Genomic DNA, 7,672 nt, shown 5'->3' with positions numbered 1-7,672 from the left:
GGTTGGAGTCAGTGGATCTGAGGCGGCGGGTGGGACAGTGTAGGTGGAGGAGGTCGGTGAGATATGAGGGAGCCAGGTTATGGAGGGACTTGTAAGTGATGAGGAGAACCTTGTATTGTATGCGGTAAGGAACAGGGAGCCAGTGGAGTTTTTTGAGAAATAAACATATAAATAAATATATTAAAAATATAGAGTTAGAATCAAATAAACACAAAGATTGTCTATATGGTGTGCAGTTACTCCAAGATAATTTTTGTTGCTCACTGACGTCCAGTGATCCCTTGTTAATGGGCCAGCATGTGCAGTTTTCAGGAGTTCCAGTTTACTTGCCTTCTCAGTCTCATACAGGTCATGTATGCGTTTACCAATTGTTCCCCACGACGGTAATGTGTATGATGGATTAGCAGTTGCCAAACGAAGAACGTCCCTTAGACCCGCATCTTCAACTATGTTCAACGGTCTGCAGTCAGTTGCCACCCTTTTCGCCACCGCTGTAGTTAACTTAACTTCATCCAGTGGTCGGCGACGACTCATACACTCAACCATAGAGCTTTGACGAATCTGCTGCTTGCTATTAGCCTGGACTGCAAGTTTTTTAAAGTGAAACGAACCATTCAGAAGCCCAGGGGTATTTTTTTCCATGACCACGGTTTGAATGGAAGAAGTATTGCTCTCATTCTTCTTCTTCGTCTCTGCGGTTGGCAACCAACTTGAAGGTGCTTTACCGCCACCTGGACTGGAGGTCCCACACTACAGTCTAGTAGAGGACAAACTGGGCCGCGATTAACCGCGATCAAAAAAATGAACGCCATAATTTTTGTAATTAATCGCATCGTGATTAACGCGTTAACTATGACAGCCCTAATATTAATACATTGATTGTAGTTGTGAAATAACTTAAGCTAAAGTTTTAGCATCAACAAGAACAAATTCTTCGATGTCTTTAAACTGATTTAAGAAAAATGTGTCAGACAGTGTGAGACATGTGTGAGGAAAAACATGATCTTTGACTTTGTGTTTTCATAAAAAAGACTTTAAATAATTCAATAATCATCAGTGCTGTTAGCAGCAGTGACATGTTGACACACAGGATTTTTCCACAGGCTGATGATGAAAATGAAATTAAAATATCCTGTTTTATTAGTTTTTCCTCTCACATTTAGAGCTGTCACCTCTACTGTCTTACAAGAGGACACTTGCTGAAACCAGACAATAACACAGATATAATATATGGACACATTTAGATTATAGTCCAACATCTTAACTCAGGAAGAGCTCATTCCTAGAATTCCTTTCAATTTGCATATCATGTTCACTTTCTGTCCTTATTTTTGTGCTGTTCATGTATATACAGTACATATATGTACATATATATATACATATATGTATATATGTATATATATATATATATATATATATATATATGTACATATATATGGAGAAGAAGTTGTTCTTCTCCGGAGTTGTTCATTCGCCTCCCTGCTCCTTAGGGTTGCGGGGGGGGGGGGACATCCCTGACTGCTGTTTGTGCCTATGCGCTGAACAGCAGTTCGGAGTATCCGGCCTTCTTGGAGGCCCCAGATGGAGTCCTGCAAGGGGCTCCGTCGGGGGACTCCATAGTTCTGCTGGGAGATTTCAACGCGCACATGGGCAACGATGGGGAAACCTGGAGAGGCGTGATTGGGAGGAACGGCCTACCTGATCTGAATCAGAGTGGACGTTTGTTGTTGGATTTCTGTGCAAGTAAGGAGGGGTCCCTCGGGATCCCTCAGTCGGAGCTGGTCAATGTGGCTCGGGAAAGGAAAGTTTGGGGTCCCTTGTTGAAACTGCTGCCCCTGCGACCCGGCCCCGAATAAGCGGAGGATGATGATGACAACCTAAATGTCCGTTGTTATGCAGATGAGACACAGTTGTACATTTCCATGTAATCCAGTTATGAAGCTGCAGGAATGTCTCACAGACATTTAGACCATCAGGAGTTTTCCTAGCTTAGCACAGCGAGGGGGTGGAGCTTTTGAACATCTGAGGTAAAAATGGGCCAATCTGAGGCTTTTTGAAGGACCATTATTGCTCATTGACCATTGTGGCTCATGAAGTAAGGCCAAGCTACCACAGACTCAGAACATGACAGAACTTTGTTTTACAGAAAACTTTGGGAAGCAGCTGGTTATTAGGTTGGGTCATGACCGAACAACGAGATCATGGGTACAAGTGGCCAAAATGGGATTCCTCAGGAGAGTTGCTGGCTTTTCCCTTAGAGATAGGGTGAGAAGCTCGGTCATCCGGGAGGAGCTCAGAGTAGAGCCGCTGCTCCTTCGCGTTCAAAGGAGCCAGTTGAGGTGGTTTGGGCATCTGGTGAGGATGCCTCCTGGACGCCTCCCAAGGGAGGTGTATCAGGCACGTCCAGCTGGGAGGAGGCCTCGGGGTAGACCTAGGACAAGGTGGAGAGATTACATCTCCACTCTGGCCTGGGAGCGCCTCGGGATCCCTCAGTCGCAGCTGGTCAATGTGGCTCGGGAAAGGAAAGTTTGGGGTCCCTTGCTGAAACTGCTGAAACTGCTGCCCCTGCGACCTGGCCCCGGATAAGCAGAGGATGATGATGACAACCTAAATGTCCGTTGTTATGCAGATGACACACAGTTGTACATTTCCATGTAATCCAGTTATGAAGCTGCAGGAATGTCTGATTTAGACCATCAGGAGTTTTCCTAGCTTAGCACAGCGAGGGGGTGGAGCTTTTGAACATCTGAGGTAAAAATGGGCCAATCTGAGGCTTTTTGAAGGACCATTATTGCTCATTGACCATTGTGGCTCATGAAGTAAGGCCAAGCTACCACAGACTCAGAACATGACAGAACTTTGTTTTACAGAAAACTTTGGGAAGCAGCTGGGTGAACACATGAACAAGAAACATCTTTATTGGCAAGAACAATAAAACTGAATCTGTATCATGTGGCGCCTCCTTGTGTCTTTATTGAGAACTCTCAAAAAGTTTGTGAACACATTAAACCCATCAAGCTTCTTTTTTAAAAAAAAACATACTGCATTTTAAATTCATGTCTCGTGTGCATGTGTGTATTAGATACAAATCATACAAATTATATTCTGACAAATAATCCAAAGAATCATGAACAAACAACACAAAGAAGCAAATGATGTTAAGGGAATATTTTTATTCAACCTGAACTGAAATCAGCAGAAGAATTGATTTGAATATTTCGAGGTCAGTAGAGTTAACGACATCATCTTCTGTCTGTCCAACCATCTGATTCCAGCTCTGTCTGAATGAGGCCCATTAATCATAATAGCAACACCTAAATAAAAGAAAGAAATATAATCACATTTCACATGAAAATAAATGAACAGAATATTGATTGAATCAGGAAAATCTCAACGTACAGTTGGTCGCCGCAGCCCACACTAAGTGCATATTCATATGACAGACACTCAGATCTACATGTTGTCCCATAGATCCTGTCGCAAGTCAGAGCCTCGTTCTCTGCAACTGAGAAAATCGAAACATGAAGTTAGTTTTGGTTGTAAAAATGTTTGATCATCAGCACAAATGTTGTGAATGTTTAAACTTACTATAAAGCATCAGGAGAACGAGCAGAGCCAGAACAGCCACACCATAACGACCCATGGTTGTTTTTGAAAGTGTTGTTTCAGAGTGACGACGACACAAGAGTTTGTCCTTTTTTATCTGGTGACCTCAGACAAGAGGGGCGGGGTTAAACAGCGGATGGGAGGGGCCTGCTTTATCATTCGTGACAAGCAAGTGTCCTCTTATAGAAAGATGGTAACGACAGTTTAAAACATGTGAGAGTAAACCAAATAAAAGTCAATGATATTTTAATTTTATGTTTGCACTTGAGTGGATTCCTTGTACATCCACATATGTACCTACTGTATAATGGAACTGTGTCTTTAGTCCACCTCCTCTGTTGACTGATGGTTTCTTCAGGTTAATGTAGATGACTTCACTCACAGAGGAGGTGCAGGTGAACACCTGACATGACATGTCCTCAGTCTAAACACATGCAGATTCAATCAAACAATAATTATCATGAGTTTGGAGTTCAAACAAGGGTTAGACTCTTGACTTCATGAAATAATCATTAGTGCTGTTGGCAGCAGTGAATTGTTGACACTGATGACGGCTCATGATGAAGATGAAATTTAAATATGCTGTTTTATTTGTTTTTCCTCTCACATGTTAAAAACCATCTTACAAGAGCACACTTGCTGAAACCAGACAAAAACACAAGTATAATATATGGATACGACAACGGGGCGACGATAACTCAGTGGTAGAGTAAGTGGTCTTTCATTACGAAGTTTGTGGGTTAGATTTCCAGCTCCACTAGCAGGCAAGACACTTAACCTATTATCTGAGGTTGGGTCGTGGGGGTAGCAGCTTGAGCAGAGAAGCCCAGATTTCCCTCTGCCCGGCTACTCCGTCCAGCTCTTCCGGAGGAATCCTAAGGCATTCCCAGGGCATCCAAGAGGGTCTTCCCCAGGGCCTCCTCCCAGTGGGATGTGCCTGGAACTTCTCACCAGGGAGGCGTCCAGGAGGCATCTTAACCAGATGCCTGAGCCACCTCCTCTGGCTTCTCTCGATGGGGAGGAGCAGCGGCCATTTTCTGAGCTCCTGCTGGATGACTGAGCCTCCCATCCTCATCTCTGAGAGAGAGCCCAGACACCCTGTGGAAGAAATCTATTTTGGCCACTTGTGTCCACCATCTTGTTCTTTCAGTCACTAACTACCCACAGCTCGTGACCATAGGTGAGGGTAGGAACGTAGATCGACCGGTAAATCGAGAGCTTCGCCTTCTATCTCACCATGACAGACCGATGCAGAGGCCGCATCACTGCGGACACCGCACTGATCTGCCTGTCGATTTCCCCTTACATTCTTCCCCTACTCGTGAAACAAGAAACCAAGATACTTAAACTCCACTTGGGGCAATGCTGATTCTCATCCCAACCCGGCCCAATGAAGCAAACAGGACCACATCGTCTGCAAAAAGCAGAAACCCAATCCTGAGTCCACCAAACCGAACTCCCTCAACGCCCTGGCTGCGTCTACAAATTCTGTCGGTGACAAAGAGCAGCCCTGGCAGAGTACAACCCCCACTGGAAACAGATCCGACTTACAACAAGCTCTGACACTGGTCGTTCAGGGACTGAATCAAAGGGTCCAGTACCCCATACTCCTGGAGCGCTCCCCAAAGGACTCCCCGAGGGACAGTCCCTTACAATAAGTTTGGGTCTACCAGGCCTGACCGCCAGCAGAGCCAACTCACCACCAGGTGGTGATCAGTTGACAGCTCTGCCCCCTCTTTTCACCTGAGTGTCCACAACATGTGGCCATATCCTGGTGCCAAGTGCACATATGGACACCCTTATGCCTGAACATGGTGTTTGTTATGGACAATATGATGAGATAGATACATACATACATAGATGGATGGATACATAGATACATAGATAGATACATACATACTAAAGTATGATAATAAAGTGTGAGGACAAACACTGCAGCTGTACACACACACACACGGACAAAAAAAAAACCCATGTTTTTTTTCAAAATAAAATACCCAACTATTAAATGTATAAATAAATCAAAATAAGTCAAAAATACTAAAAATACTTGTCCACTCCAAGAGATTTTTCTTTGAGGGAAACTTTTTCTCTCAGCGCCTTTTTCATGTGTCACCTCACGTGTTCACTGTCTGACAGAAGAAATGAGACACAGGCCGTGCACTCAGAGGGGAAATGCTGTCCTCCACAGGTTGAAGTGGTGAATCACAGCTGATCCTAACTGCTGCTTTAACACCTGATGTGATCTGATACTCACAAGCCCCCGGCTGAGCGCCACTGCGTTGGAGTTTACCCCGGTGGACGAGAGGGTCGCCTCCCTGTGCCTTAGGGTTGCGGGGGGGACATCCCTGACTGCTGTTTGTGCCTATGCGCCAAACAGCAGCTCGGAGTATCCAGCCTTCTTGGAGGCCCTAGATGGAGTCCTGCAAGGGGCTCCATCAGGGGACTCCATAGTTCTGCTGGGAGATTTCAATGCGCACATGGGCAACAATGGGGAAACCTGGAGCGGCATGATTGGGAGGAACCTGATCTGAATCAGAGTGGTCAGAGTGTGAGGGGGCGGGGTCGGAGGCTGCCAGATGCGAAACCAACAGAGCGGCAGACTCCAGCTGGAAGGCAAATTCCACCGCTTTTGACAGCGGCAGGTCATCTGGGGACATGAGCAGCCTCTCCCGCAACTTGGGATCAGTTGTGTGCTCTGCTAGTTGGTCCCGAATCATCTCGTCTTCCAACCGTTCAAATCTGCAGAGGCTAGCCAAACAGCGGAGATCGGCGATAACGTTCTGTGGAACACCAAAATGTCCGGTCAGTAAGGCGACACAGTTTGCATTTCTGCGCGGGTCAGAGAATGCGGAAGATCCGTTGCCCCTTGCTCCCCAAGCTGTGGATCAATATGGCTCGGCGCCTAGCATCGCTAGCATCAGTTAGCCCGGCAGCCGTAATGAACGTCTCGAATGAGTCGTGCCAGTGGGACCACGGGATCGGCGGCTCCCCAGGCAGGGCGAGGAACGAAGGTAACGGCAAAAAGGGAAGCTCCATCCTTGTCACCAATGTTATGTCCACAAATTCAAATGACGGCGGCTTTAAAAGTTTGAGACAATAACTCTGCTGGTGTTCTGGATTAAAGTCATGGCAGAATACCCTGAGATCGCCACAACAGCACTGAAAACACGGTTGCCATTTCCGACATCCTATCTGTGTGAAGCAGGGTGAGCGGGTGCTGCTGCTGTTGCTGCTGTCTCCTGGCTCGCGTCACCTGGGTCCTCCATTACCCGCTGCTGCGCAATTAACAGGCGGGACTTCACATGTTGTACATTTGTCCTTTGGTCAGTGGGCAGCATCCGCAACTGGTTGATGGACTTGGCCATTTTTTCCCCCAACCGGTGCACATGCCGCTGACGCACTGCTGCGCTCTGTGCAGTACCGTTGGCCCGATGTTGCGAGGACGCTGCTAATACATTTGCATACACAATGGATTCACATTTATTATTATATTCAGAAAATACCAGTTTTTATGCCGGTCGTATAATTTTATTTTGTTGTATTAATAAATATTGTCTGACATTAAACCGGTCTGTGATGCAAAAAAGGTTGGGGACCGCTGATTTAGACCATCAGGAGTTTTTCTAGCTTAGCACAGTGAAGGGCGGAGCTTTTGAACACTTGAGGTAAAATTCTGGGGCATTCTGAGGCTTTTTGAAGGACCATTATTGTGACTCATGAAGTAAGGCCAAGTTACCACAGACGCAGAACATGACAGAACTTTGTTTTACAGAAATCTTTGGGAAGCAGCTGGGTGAACACATGAACAAGAAACATCTCTATTGGCAAGAACAATAAAACTGAATCTGTATCGTGTGGTGCTTCCTTGGGACTTTATTGAGAACTCTCAAAAAGTTTGTGAACACATTAAACCCATCAAGCTTTTTTTCAAAAACATAACACTCTGCATTTTTAATTCATGTCTCATATGTGTGTGTGTGTATGTGTGTGTATTAGATACAACTCAAATTATATTCTGACAAATAATCCAAAGAATCATGAACAAACAAAACAAAGAAACAAA

The 7,672-nt window shown here is 45.4% G+C and overlaps 1 long non-coding RNA gene across 1 annotated transcript; it reads right to left on the bottom strand.

Moving 5' to 3' along the window:
- Positions 1-3,153: 3,153 nt before the first annotated feature.
- LOC131468938 (uncharacterized) lies at positions 3,154-3,719 on the bottom strand. The gene is made up of 3 exons (XR_009241752.1): positions 3,589-3,719; positions 3,400-3,505; positions 3,154-3,314 (listed from the first exon to the last, which is right to left on the bottom strand). It is a non-coding gene; the product is annotated as an uncharacterized LOC131468938 (long non-coding RNA).
- Between the last annotated feature and the right edge of the window lie 3,953 nt (positions 3,720-7,672).

Source organism: Solea solea, chromosome 11, assembly GCF_958295425.1.
Source record: "Solea solea chromosome 11, fSolSol10.1, whole genome shotgun sequence".
Taxonomy (NCBI): domain Eukaryota; kingdom Metazoa; phylum Chordata; class Actinopteri; order Pleuronectiformes; family Soleidae; genus Solea; species Solea solea.
Note: the sequence above shows the minus strand (reverse complement) of the source record. Positions and strands in the feature narration are given on the sequence as shown.